Source organism: Sarcophilus harrisii, chromosome 1 (genome assembly GCF_902635505.1).
Source record: "Sarcophilus harrisii chromosome 1, mSarHar1.11, whole genome shotgun sequence".
In the NCBI taxonomy this organism is placed as follows: domain Eukaryota; kingdom Metazoa; phylum Chordata; class Mammalia; order Dasyuromorphia; family Dasyuridae; genus Sarcophilus; species Sarcophilus harrisii.
Window position 1 is genome coordinate 669,853,365 of NC_045426.1, and position 27,831 is coordinate 669,881,195.

Below are 27,831 nucleotides of genomic sequence, written 5' to 3' on the forward strand. Positions count from 1 at the left end.
GGCCGCCCTCCCCGCTCCACTCCGCTCCGCCCCCGCCCGCCCCGCCTCCCCCGCCTCCCCGGGCAGCAGAGGCAGCAGCGGCTCTGCGGGGAAACTGATCAATGAACGCGCGCCAGGTCCACGTGGGCCGGGGCTCGTGCGGGCCAGCGCCGAGCAGGGCCGACCAATCAGGGCGCTGCGGGGGCCACCGCGCCCCCACGTGGGGTCCTCGCGCTGTCACCACCGCCCGCGCCTATTGGCCGGCCCCAGAGTTCCGCCCCGGGAATGTGTCAATCAGCCCGGAGCCTGCGGAGCGATCAAGCCGGGTTGGGGCTTTAACCCTTGACTGGATGGTCTGGGATGGAGGTGTTTTGTTCCAGGAAAAGGGAGGAGGGGGGAGTGGGGGAAGGGGAGAGGATTGTAGGACAATTGTGGGAGGAAGCCGGAGCGTCAGCCTAGGACTGGCAATGTTCAGACAGATCGGGATGGGCCCTTAGAGCCGCGGATCTTAGAAGCCATCCCATTGTTTTTCTCTCCGGAGAAACTGAGGCCCAAAGCCCGCAAGCGATTTGCCAGAGATTGCCCAGCCTCCGAGCCGCAGAATCCGAACTGGAGCTCCCGCTCTCTGGCTCGGGGCCCGGAGTTCCCACTCCACTTAATCCTCCCCCGCAGCCCAGTGAGGTCCCGAGGGCAGGGTTGGTTAATCCGTTTGACAGATTGGGCAATTGAGGCGGCGAGGAAGGAAGTGCCAGGGTCCGGGTCACCGAGTGCACCACCTAACCGGGAGTCGGCCCCACCCCAAGGTTGCCCCTCTTCTGAGAAAGACAGAGGCTCATCCGCAGCTTAGCTTTTCCTGCATCCCCCGGCCATCCTTCTGGGTTTGCCCCAAGAACTCACCCTGAGCTCAATTATTGAGTCATGGGGGAAGAGTGGGATGGGAGGGGGTTGAGAAGAAGCTGAGTTTCCGAACGAATTAGCCCAGAGATGGTCAGTCCCATCAGGGGCCTGTTTCCCAGGGCGAAAGCCAGGCTCCCTCCTTCTCTGGATAATTACTGCCCCTTCGGGACTGGGCTGGGTCAGAATGGATGGGGTGGGGGGGGGGAGGCGGGAGTGGAATGGGGAGGGCAGGAGGAGATCGGGGCTGAGTCCTGACTGTACCACCTGCCCTTGCTCTTGCTGACCCAGCCCAGCATCTCCCCTCCTCAGCCATCCACTGAAGGGGGCCGGCTGTCAAAACTAACTCCCTGGATCTGGGTGTTCAGACTAACAGCTCCTGTACCCTCCTACTGCCCTCCACAGTCCCCTATCTCCCGGCATGTCTCTTTGCTTTGGACTTTTTTCCTAATGTTAACAGACCCAGGCTCCTATGAAGAACAACAGACAATTATTAATCACCTAGTAGGTACAGAGATTCTGGGAAAGATGCAAAGTTCAAACAGTCAGGAGACCTGGCTTCCATTCCTAGTTCTCACACTAATCAAATAAAATAATGCATTTAAAGCACTTTGCAAACCTTGGCTATGTAAATGACATCTCCCTTTCTCTGGGTTGCTTAATTAGGATGTATTAACTCTAGATGTGATCTCTGACCAATACTTTCCTCTTTGGGGACCCTTTTCTGGAAAGTAAGGGTGACAACGAGGTATCACAGCACAGTGATTCCCTCAGCTCAGGAAAAGCTGAGGGAGGTGGAATTAAAAGACTTTGGGTTCAATTCCACCTCTGGGTAAAATTGCTACCTGGGTCCCCTTCCTAACAATTCTCTTTACCCAAATGGCCCTCTCCGAAGAATACCTCTCCTTGCCCTTACCTCTCCAACCTCTGATTCTATGAGCCTCATACTCCCATCCTTCCCAGGGCTGATGTGAGGAAATTCTCCCATTGAATCCAGTCCTCCCGATCTATAACGGGCCACAGGACTCAGATGGCTTTGGAGGGGAAAGTGAGGCAGGTGACCTTGCACAGACAGCTCCCCTTCACTGGATCTAATCCACCAAACACATCCCTCATGTCTTGGTCTTCTTCGAGAACGGAGAACAAAACAACAACTTTGCCAGAGCATTATTATTCTGTAACCCAAACCCTTACACCCCAGCTCCCTGATCGCCAGCCTCGACCCACAGCAGACTTGTCAAAGCCAGAATAAGTCTGAACCAGCAGCCACCAGACCTGGGCCAAGCAGGATAGAACTAGGTAAGTAAGATACTAGCAACAATGAGCACAACACATTTCACTTGTTGCAGCTCTTGAATGTGGCTTGGTCCAATGTAAAGAATGCTAACTCAGGTGAAGGGGGGGTTGGGTTCAAATCCCACTTCTTGCTGGATTGGTGTGAGAACCCCCTTCTCTGTAATCTTCAACGTCTTCTTATTCACTGGTTCCTTTTTTACTGCCTTATCCATGGGTTTTGTCTTCCCCATTCCGAAACCTAACCCAACTATCCATTCAGCTCTCACTTATTTTATATTTCTCCTCCCAAGCTACTTGAGGGGGTCAGCCACAATGGATGCCCCCCACTTCCTTTCCTCCTCTAAACCTAACATTTCTGGATTCTAACCTCATCATTCTTCTTCTTTTTTTTGTGATCTCACTGAATATGCCCTTTACCTTTACTTTCACCTTCATCTTTTTTTTTAATAGCTTTTTATTTACAAGTTATATGCATGGGTAATTTTCCAGCATTGACAATCGCCAAACTTTTTGTTCCACTTTTTCCCCTTATTCCCCTCATTCCCTCCCCGCAATGGCAGATTGACCAATACATGTTAAATATGTTAAAGTATAAATTAAATACAATATAAGTATACATGTCCAAACAGTCATTTTGCTGTCTCGTCATTCTTCTGAAGCTGCTCTCTCTCCAAAGTTACCAGACTCCTCTGAGCTGTGACATCCAATGGTCTTTTCTCAATCTTCCTTCTCTTTGATCTCTCTGAAGCCTTTAACATTGTAGATCACCCACTTTTCCTCAAAACTCCTTAGGTTTTCACAACATTGTTCTCTGCTGGTTCTCCTCCTACCTGTCTTTCCACTCCTCCTTAGTTTTCTTTGTTGGATCTTCATCCAGGTCACGTCTACTAACCTTGGATGTCTCCCAAAGGTCTGCCTGTACTTTCTTCATCTCAACTTGATGAACTCATCAGCCTCCATAAATTTAACTATCATCTCTATGTTGATAGTCCCAGATCTATATATCAGTCCCACTCTCTCTTCTGAATCTTTCATCACCAACCAACTAACTGCCTTTTGGCTAGCTCTCAAGCTCAATGGGTTCAAAATCACACTCATTATCTCTCCCTACAAAGGGAACTTTCTGAACTGCCTTATTAAGAACACTAACTATCTTTTCGGTCACCCAGGCTGGAAATCTAGATGTCATCCTTGACTTTTTACCCTCATTCATCTCACATAGCTAATCTGTGTCAAGTCTTGTTTTGACCTTCACAACGTAGCTCATGTACTTCTCACACAGCCACCACCCTGGTACAGACCTTCATGGCTTTGTACTTGGACTATTACAGTAGCTGCTGGTGTTTCTGCTCACTTCAAGTCTTTCCCTACATCCATCCATCCTCCATTCAGCCATTAAAATGATTTTCCTAAAGCTCAAGTACCATTCTGCCGTCCCTTACTCAATCAACTCCAGTGGCTGCTGCCTATTGCCTCCAGGAGCAAATGAAAAATGCTCTTGGCTTTAGAAATTTTTCACAACTGGCCCTATCCTATTTTTCCATTCTTCTTACACCTTACTCCCCTTCATATACTCCTACTGTTCTTCCTCCATGATAAATTTGCACTGATTGTCCCTTTCCTCACTGGCTTCCCAGGCTTCCTTCAAAATTCAATTTCAATTCCTACTTTTGCCAAAAGTCTTTTGGCAAAAGTCCCCTCCCCACCTATCATAGTTAGTACCTTCCGGTACTTTACATTGTATATATCTCCTATTTAGGTAGTTATTTGCATACTGTCTCCCCCATTAGAATGTGAGATTCTTCAAAGCAGGAGCCCTTCTTTGCCTTTCTTTGCATTCCCAGAGCTTAGCACAGTGCCTGATTTATAATAAGCACTTACTAAGATGCTAATGGACAGACTGAATTCATATCCTTCAGCCTCAGTATCTAGCTAATATCTATATAGCACTTCCTATGTGTCAAGCTCTGTGCTAAATGCATCACAAATATTTACAATGTTTTACAAAGCACTCACAACAACCCTGGGAGGTAGAAGCTATTATCATCCCCATTTTGCAGTTGAAGAAACAGGCAAACAGAGGTAAAATGACTTGCCCAAAATGACACAGCTACTAAGGGTGAGATTTTAACTCAGATCTGAGCCCAGATTTGAAGTCAGATGTTCTTGGCTAAGAGTCTTTCTACTGAGGCTACTTTCCTGCTTACAAAAATTAAAGAGTAAGGGTTGGACTCAATAGGGCCTCTGAGATCCCATTTTGGATCATTAGCCCATATCTCATAGAATCCTACACTAGCTCTCCAAGGTGGACATCCAGTTGACAGCCTCTTCAGATTTGTGAACATGTCTAGGATTTGGGTTCAAAATCAAGTTTCTTTCACATCTTGTCACAGGGAAGAGATCTAACAAGCCTGGTGGCTTGTTTTCTCATCTGTAAAATGAAAGGGGCTGATCTCCTCTCCTGCCCTTGAGATTCCAGCTCTGAATCTGTGGTGCTTTGATTGTACCAATATTGTACCAATTGTACCATTTCCTTCCTGTGATTTTGGTATGACATGAACTAGAGGCCATCCTTATTGCCTCTAGCTCACCGATTATCTCCAGGGATGATTGATGGCTTGCCACTGGATTCAAATGTCTCTCAAAGGAAAAGTGAGGCTGGTGACTTGCACAGCCCCTCCTCACTTCAATACAATTCACTTGCAAGTCACCGTACCCTAAAAGTGCCTGACTTGGGCAGAGGACAAGGGGCATATTATCTCCCTAGTCCTTGGGAGTAGATGGAAAACTGTTGGATGAAAGAAGGTTAAATCCACAAGACTTGGCAACTGATTAAATACTCGGTGTGCAGAGATACACTAAAGGAGGAGAAAGAGGAGAACCAAAGATGGAAATGGAGAAGGATTGGTCAGATAGGTAGGAGGAAAAGTGAGAGAAGGCAGCATTGGAGCAGAAGTCAAGGGAAGAAAGAAAATCTGGGAGTGGGAAGAGATCAACAGTGTCAGAATTTCTCAGAGGGATCAAAATAGATAAGGACTAAGAGAAGGACACCGCATTGAACAAAGGGGAACCTTGAAAGGGAGCAATTTCAATAGCGCACAGGGGGTTTGAAAGTTGATTGTAAGGAGTAGAAGATGATGGAGTGGCAAGGAAGTCTGGAATAGTGGGTATTATTCCAATGGGAATCAGTGAATCTGGATTCAAATCCTGGATTTACTAATTACTGCTCAGAGAGTCATACCAAACTGAGTGGATGCCCAATTGTTGGGGAATGACTGAATAAGTTATGATATATGAATATTATGGAATATTATTGTTCTGTAAGAAATGACCAGCAGGATGAATACAGAGAGGCCTGGAGAGACTTACATGAATTGATGCTGAGTGAAGTGAACAGAACTAGGAGAAGATTATACCACGGCAAAAACAAGATTATGTAATGATCAACTTTGACTGATGTGGCTCTTTTCAACAATGAGGTGATTCAAGCCAATTCCAACAGACTTGTGATGAAGAGAGAGCTATCTGCATCCAGAGAGAGGACTATGGGGACAAAATGTGGATCATAACATAGTGTTTTCACCTTTTTTGTTGTTGTTTGCTTGTTTTTTGTTTTCTTTCTTACTTTTCCCCCCTTTTTTATCTGATTTTTCTTGTGAAGCATGATAAATATGGAAATATATATAGAAGAATTGCACATATTTCACATGTATTGGATTACTTGCCACCTAGGGGAAGGGATGGGGAGAAAGGAAGGAGAAAAATATGGAACACAAAATAAAAAAAACTTATTATTAAAAAAAGAGAGTCATACCAAATATTAAAGATGGAAAGGACTTCAAAAGTCATCTAATTCAAATTTTCTGCAAAATGATTCTATTCAATATACCCTTCTTATGATTTTTAGGGGGTTAAATGACTTGCCCAAGGACACATAGTTAGTGTTATATATCTGAGGCTGCATTTGAACTTAAGTTCTCCAGACTTTAGGGCTGGTACTTTCTATCCACAGAGCCATCTAGCTGCTCCTTGATGTATTCTTTCATGATTTCTGTTCCTCTAGCAGTTATCTCCTACTATCAATGCCCCCCACCCACCAAGTCTTTAATCTCTCCATATCTACCCGATTCCTTTTCCACTGCCTACAAACAAGCCCATGTCGCCCCCATTCCTGAATAACTCTCACTGGACCCTACAATCCTGCTAGTTATTGTTCTGTATCCCTTTTCCCTTTTCCCTTCTCACTTGGTACCTCTACTTCCTCTCATTCTTTTAAACTGGAATGCTGGCTTCTAGCTTCATCATTCAGTGGAAACTGCCTTTTCCAAAGTTATCAGCGACTTCTTAATTGCTGAATCTGACAGCCTTTTCTTGGTCCTCATTTATCCCTCCCAAACCTTCCTCTTTTCCTAATTTCCCTATTACTATCAAGAGCACTTCCATTCTTCTATTTCCCCAAGTCTACACTCTTCACATCATTTCAACTCTTCAGATTTTCACTCGCCCCACATGTCCAGTCACTCCCCATATTGTGGCATTTCTAGCTCCATGGCATCTCTTTCATCTGTCCCTATACATACAACTGCTACCCTAGTTTAGTAGATTATATCTTTTAAAAAATAATATTTTGCTTAAAAGGATCAGACAAGTATAACCTATATCAGATTGTTTGCTGTCTTGGGGAAAGGGAGGGAAAGGAGGGAAGGAGAACAAATTTGGAACACAAATTACAAAAATGAATATTGAAAATTATTTTACATGTATTTGGAAATATAAAATGCTATTGAGAAAAAACACATTTTATTCCCCATATTACATGTAAAAACAATTTTTCACATTTTACATTAGGGATTTTTAAAAATTCCCAATTCTATCTTACCCTCCCTCTTGTTCCCCTTTCCCTGAGAAGGTAAGTCATCTGATACAGGTTACACATGTGCAATAATCACCTTGGTCTTAGCTTGACTAGACTCTTGTAGTAACTGTCTAATTACTTTCCATCTGCACTTTATATATCTTGCATGGATGCCATTGTTTCAAGTTATCTCCACTATTAGAATATGAATTTCTTGGGGGACAGGGGTTTTGTTTTACTACTACCACTTTTTTTTTTTCACCTTCAGCATATAGCACAGTGTCTGGCACATAGGAAGTTCTTAAAAGATGCTTATTGACTAACCTACTGATTGTTCAGCCTCTAGTTTCTCCCCAATCCAATTTATCCCCCACATGGCAACCAAAGAGATTTTCCCAAAGCTCTGTTCTGACTGTGTTGCCCCGCCTCAATAAACACCAGTGGCTTGTTATTATCTCCAGGATCAAATATAAATTCTTCTGTTTGGCATTTAAAGCTCTTTGCAGCCTGCCCCCATCCCACCTTCCCAGCCTTCTTATATTTTAACCCCCCCCCCCCCCCATGCAGCCATATCAGCCTTCTTGCTGTTCCTTTATCTCCTGTCTCCATATTTTTATACTGTGTACACACACACACCTAGAAGGCTCTTCCTCTTCACTTAGGCTCCTTGGAATTTCTAGTTTCCTTCAAGACTCAACTTAATTGTTACCTTCTGCATTAGTCTATCACCTTTCTGGAGGTAGACAACAGGTAGTTAGATCACACCATGGGATAGAACAATGGAAGGCCTGAATTCAGATTTCTTGTATAAATAATATATACAAAAGTAATAATATGGTAAAGAAAAGCAACTTTGAAAGACTTCAAAATTCTGTTTAAAGCAATGACCAATAATATCTCCAGACCCAGAATGAATAATAATTTTATAGAGAGTTTTATAATTTGCAAAGCACTCTTGCTTGATCCTCCTAAGAATCCTATGGGTAGGGATTGTCATTTTCTCATTTTGCAGATGAGAATACTGAGGCAGAAGTAAAAAGACTTTACCATATTATTATTATGTATAAATTATTCTCCCTTCTCTCTGTACTGGTTCACACTGATTGGGATGCCATGAAATTCTCTTTTGTCATTTTTTATGGTATAACAATGTTCCATCATATTTATACACCACAGTTTTTTCATTCATTTAGTAAATATTCATTAAGCACCTACTGTGTGCCAAGTACTGAACTAAACATTAGGTGGGCCCCCATGGAACAAAGGTTCCTCATAAATTAAAATTAGGAAGTTGAGCTTGATTAATTTTTTTTAAATTTTCAAGCCTTTTATTTACAAAACATATGCATAGTTTTCAATTCACCCCTGCAAAACCTTGTGTTTTAATTTTTTCTTTCTCCCTTCTCTCTACTCCCTCCCCTAGATAGTAAGTAATCCAATATATGTTAAACATGTGCAATTCTTTTATACATATTTCCACCATTATCATGCTGCACAAGAAAAATCAGATAAAAAAGGGAAAAAAATGAGAAAGAAAACAAAATTCAAGCAAATGACAACAAAAAGAGAGAAAATGCTGTTTTGTGATCCACACTCAGTCCCCACATTCCTCTCTCTGGGTGCAGATGGCTCTCTTCATCGAAAGATCATTGGAACTGCCCCAACTTAATGAGCTTTAATATCTATTCTCACTCTAATGACCCCAAGTGGAGGCTTTGGGGGTAGATCATCTGTAGGAGTTTGGAAAGGAAAGAGAGAGGAAGTATAGGGAGATAGCTTGGGGAATAACAGGACCAAATGAAGGTTTTACAAGGTTTAGGACATTACTTTCTCCTGGTTCTCCCCTTCTGGTCAAGACAACAAGAGATTATTAAGTAGTTATTATGTGCCATGCTCTGAACTACACATACAAGGAGAAAGCAAAGAGATAGTGTACCCTCAAGGAACTTCCATTCTAATGGAGAAAAACAATTATCAAAAGAAGGTAACCAGAAGGAGAGATGGTAGAAAAAGTCTAGTGAGTCAGTTCTTCTGTTGGGAGAAGAATGCAGACAAGACTGGTTTGATTGCCACGCTTAAAAATGGAGATTCTGAGAGGACCCAGCCAATCAGAGGAAGGGGAGAGGGTACTTCTAGTGGGAGAGAGGCCCTTCCATTTGTCTGACTACTTCTCAATTTCCTTTGACGATCATCATTTCTATATATCCTACTCATTAAGTGTTGGTGCTCCCCAAGGCATTATCTTGAACCCTCTTTTTTAAAAAATAATTATAACTTTTTATTGACAGAACCCATTTCAGGGTAATTTTTTACAACATTATCCCTTGGATTCACTTCTATCTTGAACCCTCTTGTTGCTCTTTCCTTTGGTGAGATGATTTCATCAGTATCCATAAAGGTTTGATTATTATCTCTTCATTGATGATTCCCAGATTGACATAATCCATCTCTAATCCATCTCCTGAATTCCAGTCCCAGATCTCCAACTTCCTGCTCAGGATGCACACTAGATGATCTATGGTTTAAACTTGGATTTAACTTAATTGGTTTAAACTTAATTTGTCCAAAATGGAACTGCTCATCATCTGTCTCCCAGCCCTGTTCTCAGAACCCAGCTCTCCTTTAAACATCCTTATTTCTGTCAAAGGCTTTTGTTTTTGTTGTTCATCCTTCATTCTGGAAGAGGACCAATGACATCACAGAGTGATTTACGTGGAAGGATTGCACAAAGTCATCAATCTCACTCTCTCTTCCAGAGTCACTGATGTCCAGTGGCAGGACAAAAGTCAGAGCAGCTGGTATACAGTGGGTGCTCCTGGCCTGTGTAAATGAAGGTCTTTCCCAGGCCTCAGTTTGTCTGAGGCAACACCCATTCCAAGATGAAGGATTCGGTAAAGACATTGCCATTCTCACAGTCACCTGAATTCATAACCTCAATCAGTCCTGAACCTTCACTCTTTGCTCACAGATCACATCAGCTGTCAGTCAATCGTCAACAAACACTTTCTAAGCATGTACTATGGCTCAGGCACTGTAAAAAGCAGTAAATCTTCATTCCAGCACCTCCACATGGCTCATATTTATTCCTGTCTCCCTGTTTGCACTTAGGCAATCAATAAGCATTTATTAAGTGCCAACAGCATGCAAAATACTAGAAATACAAAAAGACAAAAACACAGTCCCTGACTTCAAGGAGCTCATATTCTAATGAGTCAGATAGAGAGACAACATACAGATAATTAGGTTCATACAAGAAAGTTACAAAATAAATAAAAAGGGGAGGCATTAGCATTTGAGGATAGAGATAGACCAGAAAAGGATACTGGGGAAAAGTGGGATTTTTAAAGAGGCCCAGGGAGACTAAGTACAAATTCATAGAGCTAGGAAATGGAATATTGCATTTGAAGACCTGTAAATAGACAGATTCTAGAATGAATAAAGGGGAAAGATATAAGAATTTTGGAAAGGCAAGAAGGGACTAGATTTTGAAGGATGTTCAAAGTCAAAAAGATTTTGTATTTGATTCTGGAGGTTATAGGGAGCCACTGAATCCTATTGAGCAGAAGTGTGTGATATGCTGGAGAAAAATTACCTTAACAGCGAATGGTAGATAGATTGGAACGGGAAAAGACTTGAGGCAGGGAGACCAGTTAGTTAGACAGGCACTTTGGAATTACCACAGAGAAGTTATAAGAGCCTGAACTAAAGTAGTAGATGAATGAGTGGAGGTAAGGGGTTTAGAAAAAAATAACAAGTCTTGGCAAAGTCTATATATGTGATGTGAGTGGAGTGAGGAATTGAGAAAGTTGCCAGCCTAGTGGCTGGGTGGATGATATTGCCCTTGGCAGCAAAGAAAAATTCAGAAAGGGGGAAATTTAAGTAGGAAAAAACTTGGACAAGTTGAGTTTGAAAAGCCTGTGGAACATCCAGTTAGAGAGAGATGGCTCAGCTCTGCTGAGAAACTGAGGCTAGATATATAGATCTGGAAATCATTGGCAAAGAGATAATAATTGAACCCATAGGGGCTGATGAGATCACCAAGTAAACTAATATAGAAGGAGAAGAAAAGAGAAACCAGCAGAATCCCTCGAGGGACACTCACATTAGTGGGTTTGGTGTGGATGAAGAGCTATCAGTGGAAGGGCTATGAGAGAAGCTACAGGAAAACGCTGTTGATAGAACTAGAAATTGGCCCAGTCATTATGGAACGAATTTTGAAATTACATCCCCAAAGTCACTACACTGTATCTACTCTTTGATGTAGTGAGATCACTTATAAGGCCTATATCTCAAAGAGTTTCAAGAAAGAGAAAAAGGATCCTTATGCACAAAAATGTTTGTAGTCGCTTTTTTCCCTAATAATAAAGAGCAGGAACTAATGAGGTGCTCATTACTCGGGGAACAGCTGAAGAAATCACCATGGCCATAATGGGACAATAGTTTGTCATAAGAAATGACAGAAAGTACTGCTTGAGGGAAATCAGGGAAGATGTGTACTTTTTGATGCAGAGAAATAAGTTAGCCAAACCAGAAGTCCAATTTATACAATAACAATTCCATTCAAAGACAAATAACTTTGAAAGACTTAAGGACTCTGATCAGTGCAATAACGAATCCTAAATTCAGAGAACATGTGAAGAAAAAGCTATCTACCTCCTGACTGAGAGGTGGTGGACTCAGGGTGCAGAATGAGTTATGCATTCTTAGATGTGTTCAGTGGAGGAGTTTCTTTTAGAATATGCATTATTAATACAAGGTCTTATGTGGGGAAATAGGGGAACAGAAGATAAATTTGTTAATTAATTTTTTTTTGCAAATATTCATCAAAGAAGACTGAAAAAGGATAATTCAAATTGGAGAAAAGCCAAGAGAGAGGAGTGTCATAAAATAGAGTGGAGACAATACTTAGAAGAAGAGGGTTGGGGAGGGAGGGAAAAAAAATAAAATGAAAAGGGAAAGGCACACTAGAGAAGAAAAGAAAATCCTGAAGGAAGCACAGAAAAGCTAGGTTTCTTGGAAAATAATGTGTGGGATTTATTATACAGGTTTTTGAGAAATGGAAATTTATTGTTCTATATTGAATCATCTCTCATGTTCTGTTATATACATGAAAATGCTTTTTGTCTTTCCTCATTTTGTATTTAATTTTTAAATTAATAAATAAAATTTAAAAAATAAGAGAAGGTAATGGACAGAGTGAAAGACTGTGAAGAGGCGAGTTTTAAGGATTGAGAAAAAGACTAATAGATTTGACAAGATTTGGCTTAAGAGACCAGCTAGGTGGTGCAGTGGATAGAGCACCAGCACTGAAGTCAGGAGGACCTGAGTTCAAATATGACCTCAGACACTTAACACTTCCTAGTTGTGTAACCCAGGCCAAGTCACTCAATTGCCTCAGGGGAAAAAAAAAACCATAGGCAACTTTGGAGAGGGCAGTTTCAGTTAAAAACATTACTGCCTCACTATTTTAAGCCTCATTATCTCTTGGAAAATTATTCAAACCTTCTAAATTGTCTTTTTGTTTTCCTTTCCTCTCATCCCCAATCCATCATCTCCATAGCTGCCAAAGTGATCTTCCTAAAGCGAGATTGTCACTCCAGCCTTCCTTGGCTTCCTGTCTGTGGAATAATATGTGAACTCTTTAAGCTAAACGGTAGTTCAGCCAAAATCTGGCTCTAACCTCTTTTTTTAGTTTTCACTCATTATATTCTGTATTTCAAACAAAGTGGCCTACTGGTGCTCAGATTGCCATTACCCACTCTCCGACACTTTCCTAAATCTTCCTCTGAAGGGACACCCCCCTACATCATGTCTTTCTCAAAAAATTCTCTTTTTTTAGGGCTTAACTTATATGTCACCTCCTCTATGAGACCTTTCCCCAACTCCCCACTTCTACTCTTCCAGCTCAGTCCCTCCTCAAATGAACCAATATTTACTTCTCTCTGTTGACTTTAAATTCCTAGAGGGCAAATAGTTTTATTTTTATCTTTGTGTACCCCCAGGACCTAGCCCGGTGCCTTGTACATAGAAATCCCTTAAGAAGGGTTGAAGTGAGTTGAAGGATGAAAGAGAATTGGGCACCTTTGTGGGGAGTAGGAGGGAGCCAGTAAAAATAGAGAGGATGACATGACGAGGAGAAGAGAGCAGAGAGTTGAGGTAAGCTCCCGGAGGAGACAAGAGGGCATAGGTCTTAGCGAGGAGAAAGGCTATCCCCTCCTTCTTTGGGCTGCAGGAAAGCAGCAGAGACTGGAGATGTGGGAGGGGTGTCGAGATGCAGCATACAGGGGAAGCCGAGGCAGCTCACAATTGATGGCTTCTGTTTTCTCAGTAAAGTAGGTGGCAAGGTCATCAGCTGAAAGAGAGGGGGGCAGGGAAGAGAGGGCTGGAGGAAAGAGGAAAAGGCTTGGAATAGCAGCTATTAATGTGTGATAAAGAGTCCATCAGGAAAGAATAAAAGGATTGCCATGTAGCCGTGAGGACCCAGCGGAGATTAGATAATGGGGATTTATGATGGACCCAGGCAGCATTATTACATGCTGTCCCCCAGAGATGTTCATCAGCCTGAAAGCAGGAGTGGAAGAAGTGTCCTCAGGATTGAGAACAGGCGGAACATGGATGGTGGGAGGAGGGAAAGGGATTCGAAAGTAGGGAAATGGTACAACTGGAGAGTCAAGGATGGGAAGAGAGCCAAGTGACAAAAATCAGGCAAATGTCCTGATCTAAAAAAAGGGAGAGAGAAGGGTGTCTCTAGGCCGATGACTCTGATTCCTGAGGTTATGAGGCAGGGAGGGAGGACATTCAAATAAGAGGGGCTGACTACAGAGCATGGCAGCTTCACCATGAACAGATCAGATCACACTGACCCCATTTCCTTTTTTGGACAGGGTTTGTGATAACAATAATAGCTATTATTCATATACTGCTTTCAGTTTGTAAAGAACTTTATAAATACTATCATATCATCCTCATGTTATGGATGAAAAAGCTGAAGCTGAGAGGAATGATTTGACTAGGGTCATACAGCTGGAGAGTGTCTGAAGGAGGACTTGAACTCAGCTCTTCTGCATTCTAAGTCCAGGACTCCTGCTAAAGTAGATGTGGTTTTTGTCACTGTTGTTCGTGGGTCTGACGCTTTGTGACATCACTTGGAGTTTTCTTGGCAAAGGTACTGGAGTGGTTTGCTTTTTCCTTTTCCAGTTCATTTTACAGATGAGAAAACTGAGGAAAACAGAGTTATTAAGCAACTTGCCCAGAGCCACACAGATGATAAATGGTCGAGGCTGGGTTTGATCCCAGGAAGATGAGTCTTCTTGACTTTATCTACTATATCAGATGGGGTTTATCTGGGTTTTAAGTGACTTGATAGTCTTTCATTCAGTTTTCATCCTTTGTATTCAAAGAGGAAATTCACAAAGAAGTCAAAGACATCACAAGTGACATTTTCACTTAAGTGTGAATTGGATTTAAGTGAGGAAGATTTGGGCAAAGTTCTCAGTCTCATTCTCTCTTCCAGATTCATTGGGGTCCCATGGGAAGGCAAAAGCCAGGATGATTGGTGAATAATCCTGTCACCTTTGATGTCTGGCCTAATCCATTCATGATGCCTTCAGGTGTCTTCCTGGCCACTGGAACAAATCATTTTTATTCACCCATTCTTCCTGGTAAGAAGTCTTCCCGTGATGGATTTGAGACCCTTCGGTTATCCTGAACCCGTTTGGCCCGTAAACCAACAGGCTTTTAGTGGGCTGTAAGTGCTTTTCGGAGCTACAGGTAAGAGTTGGGTGACAGGTGGACACCAAAGGTGGATGAGCATCCCTGTAAAAGGCTTGGCAAGCTTCCATGACAAAGGTGTGAGTCCTCCTTGAACACCCCATATATCCCACGTTCTTGTGGAAAAGATGGAAAGATGAGGTCTAGATGATAGAATAATCATGTAAAAACAGACCTGGCTAAATGCCCAGTCCCAAACCAAACTTGGGAAGGAGGTCTTCAGTGGAACGCCACAAGGATCTACTGTGGGCTTAATATGTTTATCTGTGACTTGGCTTTAGGGATGTCATCAATTCTCCAACCAACACAAAGCTGGAGGGTTGATTAGCAACCTGTATGATAGTCAATTAAATTCAATCGAATAAACCTGTATTAAGCACTTACTATGTGCCACGTACTGTGCTAAGTGCCAGGGATACAAAAAACCAAGAAACACAATCCCTGTCCTCAAGAAGCTTACAATCTAATGGCAGAAGGGAGAGGAATCTTCTATAAAAGAAAGTTTTGGAAGAAATTTATTGCTCCACGCTCCAGCCCTCCAACCAAAGAGGAGAAGGTGATGAGTAAAACTTAATTTCTGTAAGATAAAACTAAATAGAATATACTAACTTAAAAAAAAATTTACTTTCCAAGGACAAACTGATTGGTGTAGCTTGCCTGCTGTTGATTTGAAAAAAGATCTTATGATCTGAATATAAAACTGAGTCAATCTACATAGTGATGACATTTCAGACGACCAGGAGGACAATATTCTTGTGGAACTGAAACCAAGCTGATGGAAAATGGAGAGTTCTCTGGAAAGCAAAAAAGTCTCCACAGCCTAGCAGGGGTCCTCGAACTTTTTAAACACGGGACCAGTTCACTGTCCCACAGACTGCTGGAGAGCCGGATTATAGTAAAAACAAAAACTTTGTTTGTGAACTTTTAAATAAAGAAACTTTATAGCCCTGGGTGAGGGGGATAATCGTCCTCAGCTGCCGCATCTGACCCTCGGGCCGTAGTTTGAGGACCCCTGAGAGACTTGAGTCTAATAAGATGAAATGCATTTTTTCTCCTTTTTTGCAGCCTTCATCTTGTTTATATTGGCGCCTTTTGTTGCTACATCATATTAATTTCTGAATATATTCTTCTACTCAGTGGGCCATCCATCCCTAGTAACAAAGATTTAAAAAGAATGAAGGAAAAGCAGTTTAATAAATCTAATCAATGCATCAAACGGATCTGAAAATATACAAAATGAACTACATCTGAAGTAGGGCAGCTAGCTGGTACCATAGTGCTTAAAGAGCCAGGCCTGGAGTCAGGAAAAGTCATTTTCCTGAGTTCAAATCTAGCCTCAGATGCTTAGTAGCTGTGTGTCCCTGGACAAGTCATTTAACTCTGTTTGCTTCAGTTTCCTCCTCTGTAAAAAACGAGCTAGACAGGGAAATGGCAAACCACTCCATTTGGGAAAACTGACAAGAAAACTTCAAATAGGATCATGAAGAGTTAGACACAACTGAAAAAGGACTGAACACAAGCAACACCCCCATAGAATTGCCCAACTTTGAGAAATAGGGGAGGAAGGTGCATTTTCTTTTATTTTTCCATTTAAATTTATATCTTTTGACTCTACATGACTTTCATTTCTATACACTCTTCTATGCCCCCCACCCCCTCCAGGTGGAAATTACAGAAAGAAAAAAATGTGTAGTACATGAACACATTAGCTGAGAATTGCAGTGTATACAAAGGAAGAGGATTTTCTCATCTCTTCTCTGAAGCTAAGATCAGTCAGGGTAATTATAAGGCATATAGTTTCATTCTGGGGGTTTCTTTCCTAGGAGTTTTGCTCCCTTCATTCTGTATCATTCATATAAATCTTCCATGTTGCTCTGCATTTTTCACAGGATAATAGATCTAGAACCTCAGAGACCGTCCTTCATTCTACAAATAAGAAAACTGAAGGGAAATTCAATGACTTGCCCGAGATCATACAAATAGCAAACATCATTTCTTGTAAAACTGAAATATGTCCTTATATTTGAATACTGTAGTTTGTATAGCCGCTTTCCAGTCAAAGAATAGCATCTATTTTGTTACCAAATCTTTCTTACCACAAAATAAGAAGGAAAAAAAGAAGGGAAAGAAAGAAAAAGAAAAAAGAAGGAAGGAAAGAAAGAAAAAGAAAGAAAAAAAATCTCAGAATATTTTGGTGCAGATGGAATATTTATTTCTGTAAGATAAAACTAAATAGAATATACTAGCTTTTTTAAAAAAATTAACTTCTCAAGGACAAACTGATTGGTGTAACTTTCCTGCTGGAAAGTTGATTTGAAAAAAAAAAAAGATCTTATGATCTGAATATAAAGCACCCTCAACAGAAAGCTAGAGTGCTATACACACAGCCATAATATAGCCATAGTGTACAGAGCTATGAGATTGGGTGTCCTGAAGCCTTGAGTTCCAACAGGACCTCAGACAGTTCCTAGCTGTGAATCAGTTTTCTCATCTGTAAAATTATATATGTTTTTCATCTGTAATATTATAGATATAATATGTATATTATATTATATATATACCTGAGACAAATTATATATAAATATATTTCTCATCTATAATTATATATATATATATATATTATAGATCAAGGTATATATATGAACAATACATAAATTATATATGTTTCTTATCTGTAATATATATCTCCACAATACCCTCCTACCTCTCCAAGCTTCAGTTTACATATTTAAAAAATGAAGGATTTTATTAGATCCAAGGTATCAGAATAGCAATCCATACCTCAAAACTCCCAGAGTGAGCAGGAACTAGATTAAATGTAATTGGGAAGTGTTTAACAAAATTAAGAAAAATACAATGCAACATAAATGTTAATTTGTGTTTTTCTAAGTCAGTTTAGCAGGGATCCTTTTCAATGCCATTGTACTGGATGGCTTTCTAAGGTCTCTTTCCAATCTAAATTTAGGATCTTAGGCTCTGGAAAGAGGCGTAGTGTATGTTGAACCCAGGAGGACATTGTCCCACTGTACCGTGTCCTGGCCCAGCCACACCAGGAGTGGTCTGCATGCATCCAAGGCGCAGCATCTGTAGCTATAGAACCTCCAGGGGAAGGCAACCCCTTTGGTGAAAGGTCTTAAGTTGTCCTCCTAAGACCATTTGGAGGAAACCAGTATTTTTAAGCCCGGAAGAGAGAAAACTTGTGTGTGTGTGGAGGGGACATGATAGCTGTGTTTAACTATTTGAAGGACTGCCACATGGAAGAGGGAACAGGATTGTTCTATTTGGCCTTAGAAGGGTCCCAGGAGTTATAGGTGGAGGTTTTGAGGAAGTTATTTTAGGCCTGGCAGGGAAAAATCTTAACAAGTAAGATGCTATACCTGAGTAGGCAGTGACTTCTCCCATCATTAGGAAGCTTCAAGCAGAGGCTGTTGACATCTTGTTCAGAGGCTGTAGAGGTTTTTCCTGGTCAGGTACAGGCTCTCCTTGAGTCATGGGATCCCTTCCCCTGACTAGGTTTTTGATGCTTGTGAGCCCCTGTTCCCTCCTCAAATTCCTATTCCTTTACCAGGATCTATATTTGTACATTAAGTCACCTTCCCTTTCACTAACACAGATTTCCCTTCCAAAAAATCCTCATCTATTGATTTTTCTTGTGCAGCATGATAAATGTGAAAATATGTATAGAAGAATTGAACTTGTTTAACATATATTGGATTACTTGCTGTCTAAGGGAGGGGTTAGGGAAAGGGAGGGAGAAAATTTGGAACACAAGGGTGAATGTTGAAAACTATCTTTGCATATATTTTGAAATAAAAGCTATTATTTAAAAAAAAATCTTCATCTACTTCATCAACTGCTCAATTCTCATTGAGCCAAGAGTATGCTTGTTAACATTTAACAACCAGGTGGCCCCCTCATCCTCCCAGCCCCCATTCTTGCTAAAAGGTATATATAACACATTTTAAAGTTCAATTTACATTTTTAACATTTTCTCTCTTGCTTTCTTAAGTCTCAACAATCGACAAAACAATAAACCAAGCCCTGATTTGTAGAGTTTGCTGATTTCTAACATGTAAAAGTTCACAATGAAAATTTGACAATTGGCTCTCCAATTAGAGCTGGCTCCATTACACCCTTTCCTGTCCTTTTTGGTATTTCTTACAGTATAAAAGCGTTCCATTTCATCCCTATACCATATCATATTCAGCATCCCTCAGTTGATAGGCATTCCTTTAATTTCCAGCTCTTTTCCAATTAAAAACAGTTGCTAGCATTTTCACTCTTTTTGTTGTTTGCTTACATTTTCTTTTCTTTCTTTTTTTCTGAATTGATTTGATTTTTCTTGTGCAGCAAGATAAATGTATAAATATGTGTGTACATATTGGATTGAACATATATTTCTACCATGTTTAACATATATTGGACTACTTGCCACCTGGGGGAGGAGGGAAGGAGGGGAAAAATTGGAACACTGGGTTCTGTAAGGATTAATGTTGAAGAATTATCCATGCATATGTTTTGAAAAATAAAAAGCTTTAATGAAGAAAAACAATTTTAAAATGCTGCTATAAATATTTTTGTAATACGGGATTTTCTCTCTTTCTTTGATCTCTTTGGTGTCATAGGGTCTTCGATCTCTTTGGGAGTGATATGTTATATCCTAGAGAATAGTAGGTAGGCCCCTGAAGGGTGATGATGTGACATTTCTAAAAAGATGTTGAAAACTATCTTTGCATATATATTGAAATAAAAACTATTATTTTTTTTATTTAATAGCCTTTTATTTACAGGATATATACATGGGTAACTTTACAGCATTAACAATTGCCAAACCTCTTGTTCCAATTTTTCACCTCTTACCCCCCACTCCCTCCCCTAGATGGCAGGATGACCAGTAGATGTTAAATATATTAAAATATAAATTAGATACACAATAACTATACATGACCAAAACGTCATTTTGCTGTACAAAAAGAATCAGACTCTGAAATATTGTACAATTAGCTTGTGAAGGAAATCAAAAATGCAGGTGTGCATAAATATAGGGATTGGGAATTCAATGTAATGGTTTTTAGTCATCTCCCAGAGTTCTTTTTCTGGGCATAGCTAGTTCAGTTCATTACTGCTCCATTAGAAATGATTTGGTTGATCTCGTTGCTGAGGATGGCCTGGTCCATCAGAACTGGTCATCATATAGTATTGTTGTTGAAGTATATAATGATCTCCTGGTCCTGCTCATTTCACTCAGCATCAGTTCGTGTAAGTCTCTCCAGGCCTTTCTGAAATCATCCTGTTGGTCATTTCTTACAGAACAGTAATATTCCATAATATTCATATACCACAATTTATTCAGCCATTCTCCAACTGATGGACATCCATTCAGTTTCCAGTTTTTAGCCACTACAAAAAGGGCTGCCACAAACATTCGTGCACATACAGGTCCCTTTCCCTTCTTTATAATCTCTTTGGGATATAATCCCAGTAGTAACACTGCTGGATCAAAGGGTATGCACAGTTTGATAACTTGAAATAAAAACTATTATTAAAAAAATCTTCATCTACTTCATCAACTGCTCAATTCTCATTGAGCCAAGAATATGCTTGTTGACATTTAACAACCAGGTTGCCCCCTCATCCCCCCAGCCCTCATCCCTTCCAAAAGATATATATAATACATTTTCAAGATGAGGAAAGGCCTTAAATGCAAAATATGGGTTTGTGTTTTATTCTTGTTACAATAGGCAACCAGGAGCTTCTTGGTCATGAGAAATATTAATCTGGAAATTACTTTTTTTTAATTTTATTTTTAATAGCCTTTTATTTACAGGTTATATGTATGGGTAACTTTACAGCATTGACAATTGCCAAACCTCTTGTTCCAATTTTTCCCCTCCTTCCTCCCCCCCTCCACCAGATGGCAGGATGACCAGTAGATGTTAAATATATTTAAATATAAATTAGATACACAATAAGTATACATGACCAAACCGTTATTTTGCTGTACAAAAAGAATCGGACTCTGAAATATTGTACAATTAGCCTGTGACGGAAATCAAAAATGCAGGCAGGCAAAAATATAGGGATTGGGAATTCAATGTAATGGTTCTTAGTCATCTCCCAGAGTCCTTCGCTGGGCGTAGCTGGTTCAGTTCATTACTGCTCCACTGGAACTGATTTGGTTCATCTCATTGCTGAGGATGGCCAGGTCCATCAGAACTGGTCATCATATAGTATTGTTGTTGAAGTATATAATGATCTCCTGGTCCTGCTCATTTCACTCAGCATCAGTTCGTGTAAGTCTCTCCAGGCCTTTCTGAAATCATCCTGTTGGTCATTTCTTACAGAACAGTAATATTCCATAATATTCATATACCACAATTTATTCAGCCATTCTCCAACTGATGGACATCCATTCAGTTTCCAGTTTTTAGCCATTACAAAAAGGGCTGCCACAAACATTCGTGCACATACAGGTCCCTTTCCCTTCTTTATGATCTCTTTGGGGTGTAAGCCCAGTAGTAGCACTGTTGGATCAAAGGGTATGCACAGTTTGATAACTTTTTGAGCATAGTTTCAAACTACTCTCCAGAATGGTTGGATCTGTTCACAGTTCCACCACCAATGTATTAGTGTCCCTGTTTTCCCACATCCCCTCCAACATTCCATATTATCTTTCCCTGTCATTCTAGCCAGTCTGACAGGTGTGTAGTGGTATCTCAGAGTTGTCTTAATTTGCATTTCTCTGATTAATAATGACTTGGAGCATCTTTTCATATGGCTAGAAGTAGTTTCAATTTCTTCTTCTGAGAATTGTCTGTTCATATCCTTTGACTATTTGTCAATTAGAGAATGGCTTAATTTCTTATAAATTAGAGTCAATTCTCTATATATTTTGGAAATGAGGCCTTTATCAGAACCTTTGACTGTAAAAATATTTTCCCAGTTTATTGCTTCCCTTTTAATCTTGTCTGCATTAGTTTTGTTTGTACAAAATCTTTTCAGTTTGGTATAGTCAAAATTTTCTATTTTGTGATCAGTAATGATCTCTAGTTCTTCTTTGGTCATAAATTCCTTCCTCTTCCACAGGTCTGAGAGGTAAACTCTCCTGTGTTCTTCTAATTTATTTATAATCTCATTCTTTATGCGTAGGTCATGAACCCATTTTGACCTTATCTTGGTGTACAATGTTAAGTGTGGATCAATGCCTAGTTTCTGCCATATGTTTCCAAAAAAGTTTCCAATTTTCCCAGCAATTTTTGTCAAACAGTAAGTTCTTATCCCAAAAGCTGGGGTCTTTGGGTTTGTCGAACACTAGGTTGCTATAGTTGTTGACTGTTTTGTCCTTTGAACCTAACCTATTCCACTGATCAACTAATCTATTCCTTAGCCAGTACCAAATGTTTTGGTAACTGCTGCTCTATAATATAATTTTAGAACTGGTACAGCTAAGCCATCTTCATTTGATTTATTTTTCATTAATTCCCTTGAAATTCTTGACCTTTTGTTTTTCCATATGAATTTTGTTGTTATTTTTTCTAGGTCATTAAAATAGATTTTTGGGAGTCTGATTGGTATAGCGCTAAACAAATAGATTAGTTTAGGTAGTATTGTCATCTTTATTATATTTGCTCGCCCTATCCAAGAGCATTTAATATTTTTCCAATTGGTTAGATCAGACTTAATTTGTGTGAAAAGTGGTTTGTAGTTTTGCTCATAAAGTTTCTCATTTTCCCTTGGCAGATAGATTCCTAAGTATTTTATACTATCAGTAGTTACTCAATCTGGAAATTACATGGAGGTTGGTCTGGACATGGGAGAGGCTGGAAGCAAAGGGACCAACTGGAGATTATAACAGTAATATTCAGGTTAGAAGGGTTGGGGGCTTGGATTATAGAGTAGTAGTTGAGGAAGCAGAAAGAAGAGGAAGATGCTCAAGGTGTTGGGGAGGAAGAAAGGACAAGAGTTGACAACTGATTGGATACAGGGAATGGGCAGAATGAAGAATGAGTCCAGTTGTTGCAGCCATGGATGAGCGTTAGGATGGTGAACCCAACAGAGACAGGGAAGTTAAGAAGAGGACTGGGTTTTGGAGAAAAGATGAGTGCTCTTTTGGATGAATTAAGGCCAGGTAGGTGGATCCACAGTGGATAGAGCACTGAACCTGAAGTCTGGAAGGCTCCATTTCCTAAATTCAAATCCAGCCCAGTTGTGTAAACCTACGCAAGATACTCAATCCTGAGTTTGCTTCAGTTTTCTCCTCCTCCTCCTCCTCCTCCTCCTCCTCCTCCTTCTTCTTCCCTCTTTCCCTTCCCCTCTGGCATTCCCTTTTCTAGCTGCCTTTTGTATATTGTCTTCTTCCCCTAGATTGTAAACTCTTTGTGGACCGGGACCATCTTCCTTTTCCTAATGTGTATCTCCGGTGCTTACAGTCTGACAAAGTAGGTGCTTAACAAATGTTTATTGTATCCTAATTAAGGATTAGGGAGATGTATACATACAGATATCTATCTAGATAGGGAGGGAGGGACGGAGGTATTGGAGTCATCTCTGAATATGTATATAGGTGATAATTTAGGCCACAGAAAACTGAGAGAGTGGAGGGGGGGAAGCAAAAGGGGCCAAGGATCCAGCCTTAGGATATACCTACACAGAGGGGAGGATGGGAATGAAGCTCTGGCAAAGGAGTGTGAGGAGTCAGACAAAGAGGGAGAACCAAGACAGTATTTCCATGAAAACCCGGAAAGGAACGACAGTTGAGGAAGGGATGGCAGGTGGCAGATGCTGCAAAGAGAGGAGAAGGAAGAGGACTGAGAAGGCAGAAGAGATCTTTGGTAGCCTTGGAGAAAACAGTTTCGGCAAAGGGTGGGACAAAGATTTCGAGAAAGGACAAAGAAAGAAACAAGCATTTATTAAACACCTACTATGTATCAGGGCCACATATTATCCCCGTCTTACTGTGGCGGAAAGAGAAGTAGACAGAGGGCAAGTGATTCTCCTGGGTCATAGAGTAAGGGTCTGAATTGAGGTTTTCCTAATTTCGGGGCCAGTGCTCTATACTACCTACCTGCCTCTTAAGAAGGGATTAAGAAGCAGTGGGGAGTAAATGGAAGCAGAATAAGGGAAGCTTTTTTTTTAATATATAAGTTTGAAAAAGTAAAGAGAGATATAGGATTATAGCCTGAAGGGACGGAATAATCAAGTGAAGTTTTGTTTTTTTTTTTTTTTTTTTAAAGGATGGGAAGATTTGGACATGTCTGCAGATAGTGGGAAGGGCCAATGTATAAACAAAGATGGAAGATTATATTTAGAAAAATAAATGATTAAAGAGACGGGCTCCTAGAAGGAATCTGGATGAATGTGTGTTCATTCGGTTGTTTCACATTGCTCCTGATCCCATTTGGGATTTTCTTGGCAAAGATACTGATGTAGTTTGCCATTTCTTTCTCCAGCTCATTTTACAGATGAGGAGACTGAGGGTTAAGTGTCCAGAGTCACATGTCTGAGGCCATATTTGACCCAGGTCTTCCTGACTCCAGGCCCAGCACTCTGTCCACAAGCCACCTGGCCGCCCAGGCACATAGTAGGCCCTTAATAAATGTTTATTGATTGATGGATTGAGACCCGAGGCCCAGTAACTAAGAATCAAGCTCTGGATGGATGGAGTGAAACTCAAGGGAAATGAGGTTGCTGAATGCCTAATTAATTGATTGATTGGAAGTGGTAATTAGGAACAATGGAGAAGGAAGGGGAAGGCGTGTGGAAGGGGCTAAGCCATAGAACAGGGGTTCCAGAGGGCCCCAGCAATAGCGTGAAGGCTCACTGGACTTAGAAAAGGGGGGGGGTTCTGTGGAAATTTTCTTCTCCACAGCCCCAGCTGCGGCCTAGCAGAATTCCAGAAACACCCTGTAGAGGAGATGAGTAGACAGTTGCAGTCTCTAAGTTCAGCCCTAGTCAGATGATTTGATATTAATTTTTTATTAATTTTACTTTCTCACAATCCTGGGGGAGGGGAGGGTCTGGAGGGCCAGGCTGGGAGCATCCTGGTGTTTAGACCCTTCCGGCTGTCCCTGGGCCTCTCCTCCCTTCAGAGAGGCCCTGGAGGCCCTAATCCCTTCAGTGAGCTGTCAGCCCACACTGACCTCCCGGCCTCTCTCTGCCCTCATCCTTTGACAGAACCTTGACCTTAGCACTGAGTCTCATCCCTTCCCCTCCACAGAGCTTCTTTCCCAGAGGGAGGATCCATTCCACCGAGCTTTCATCTTCTCTTGGAGCTTGTAAAAAGAGGCCCCTGTTTTCCTCTCCAGGCCCTCCCCTCTCTTCTGGGTCCCCAAGCCCATACCTGATCTGCCATATTTTCCCATCCCTCCCGAGTTTCCATTTAAGACTCTCTTCTTCACTGAATCTAATTCTAACTTCCGTCCTCACAGAGCCCCCATCCTCCTCACTGAAGCCGGTCTGCTCACGGAGCTCCCATATCTTTCCCGGACCCTCACTTCTTTCCTCCTCCCTGGGTCCCCATCCCTACTCTCGAGCCTCCAGATAACGGAGACCTCACATTCCTAGCCCTCTCACAGGGCCCCCGTTTTCACTGATCCCACAATTTCCTCACTATGCTTCCAGACCCTTCCCGGATCCCGCAGCCTCTGGTTTGGGGGGCAGGTCATCTCTGAAGGCTGAGTTCTTGGAAGCCCTGGAAGTCACCAGCTCCCCTCAGGCCACAGCAGTCCCAGCCCAGGCAGGTCCCAGATTTCCTCTTCCCCAAGTATGATCCCTCTGGAGCCCTGGGCCTCTGTGGTCAGGTCGAGCTGGAGAGCTAAGGGCAGGAAGAGGAAGGAAAACTTCCCCGGTTCCCCTGGGGAGCAGAGGAGGCATCAATCACTGGCCCTCAGGAAGCCACTGACCTCAGGGCTGGCCTGGCAGCCACAGGGCCTGGCAGTCTCTGGGAATGGCTGCAGGCCAGCTGCCTGGGCTGGGCTGGGATTCCCACTGGAAACAGGGCCTGGAGGGGCAACCTTTCCCGCCTCTGCCCTCCTGGTGGGAGGCCCCGCCCTGGGCCAAGGGAAAGGATGCCAGGCCCTGCTAAGGAGGAGTGCCCAAGAGAAGCCCCCAGGACCCAAAGATGGGGGGGGGAAGACCAGGATAAGGAGACAAAAAGTCCCCTCCAACATGGGAAGGCTCAAGCCCTTCCTCTGTCTGCCCCCATGTGGAAGCCGGCCGTGGCGATAGGAAGTATCCCAAGCTCAGGCAAGCAGAGCCGAAAGGCAATAAAGCAAGCCCCGGAGCCGAGATGTCTAAGCTGGGAAGCTCTTCAGAGATCACCATTGTACAGTACAGGCAACGAGTGGGGAGACAAGGTGGAACTCCAGCTCCTCCCTCCCGAGGAGGGAAAGCACACCGGTCTCTCCATACCCTCTTCCTATTGCTCTTCTGCTCCCCTAAACCCCAAGGGAGGACACCCCAGAAGGGGCCCTGCCAAGAGGGAGAAGTACAAAGACAGTCTCTGTTATACCCCTGTTCATTCTTTGTACTTGCATCTCCTGATTGATTGGAGAAGCCCAAGATGTAGAGAGAGGGGCTAAAAGACAATAACAATTCTCCTTCCTACTTTTAAGGCAAAATGGGTTTTGATTTCCCTATTAAGAAGCAAGTGTGGTGTGCTAGAGCACTGGATTTGAAATGACCAAACGTTTGGGTTCAAATCCCACCCTTAAACATTAATTTTTTAGGGGGAGGTGCTAAGCAAATTTCCTTTTACTGAATTCCTGATGACCTTGCCCCGATTACAGTTCTTGGAATCATAGAATTTCAGAGTTAGAAGAGATCTTACAGATCATTAATTTCATCTTAAGCCTAAATGGAAATTCATCTACCACCTAATTGGTGGGTGGTCACTTCATCTTTGCTGGAAGACTTTCCCTAAAGACTGGGGGGAGGGGGAGGAGGTCTCAGATAAGACTTTGAGACAGCTCTAATTGTCAGAAAGGCTTTTTTTTTTTTTTTTTTTAAACATTTATTAAGAGCCAACTATGAGCTAGTCACTAAGGCTACACATTAAAAAAGCCCTCAAGGAGCTGAGAAGGGGAGCTGGAGACGGTGGAGAGACCCAGCCTGGGGCACCTATGTTCCTAGTTAGATGGAAAGGTCAGGTCCCAGGCCCCCCAGAAAGGAAGGTTGGGGGGTTGCCCAGCCGTGGGATCCTGAGCAAGTCACTGGACCTCTTCCTGCCTCACATCCCTCACTGGTAAGTGGAACTTGAAGGCTTCCAAGGCCCCTTCCGACCTCCACTTGGATCCTAGCTTTGAGTTCCATGAAGTCCTGTGGAGAGTGCTCCGGGAGGAGGGCACCAGTGTGCATGAGCGTTATTAACAAGGGAGGAGATTGGGAGCCCTGGGCTGAGGGAGCTCCCACTTTGGGGGGGGGGGTGCAGCTCCTCACCTCGGACAGAACACGTTGCCGAGCGGGGGAGGGGGGAGGGGCATGACCTCGTGGGCAGGGCCCTGACCACCGCTGCCGCCACCGGCTTGGAGCCAGGAGCAGGATTTCTGAGGGCCAGGGTTGGGTGCCCATGGACTTCCCACTCAGGGTGAGGCTCTGTCACGTGACAAGGACTGCCTGGAGCCGGTTTTAGGCAATCCCTCTGGAGCGTGAGCACAGGAAGCGGAAGACTGGGCTAAGGGAAGAGGCAGCTCCCAGCGTGGCCCAGCCCTGCCCGGCCGGCCCTGCCCAGCACAGAGTCCCGAGGACAGGAAAGCTGAGCTTTTGCTGCCCCCTCCTGGTTCTGCTGCCGCCTGGCAGGGACCACCCCATCACCCCGGGGGCACGCTGATGGAGAGCTGCCGGGGCCTGCAGCCGGGGTCAGTGGGGCACATCCCGGGCACCCTGCCCCAGGTCAGTTCAGACGCCCTTCTTCCCAGCAGGGAGGGGCCGGTGCTTTCTTCCCAGGCCCTGGACCCCCTTCCCTCCCCAACCCACAGACATTTAGGTGCCCACTGTCAGGAGCTGTCTAGGTGCTGAAAACCCAAAGCACAGAGGGAAAA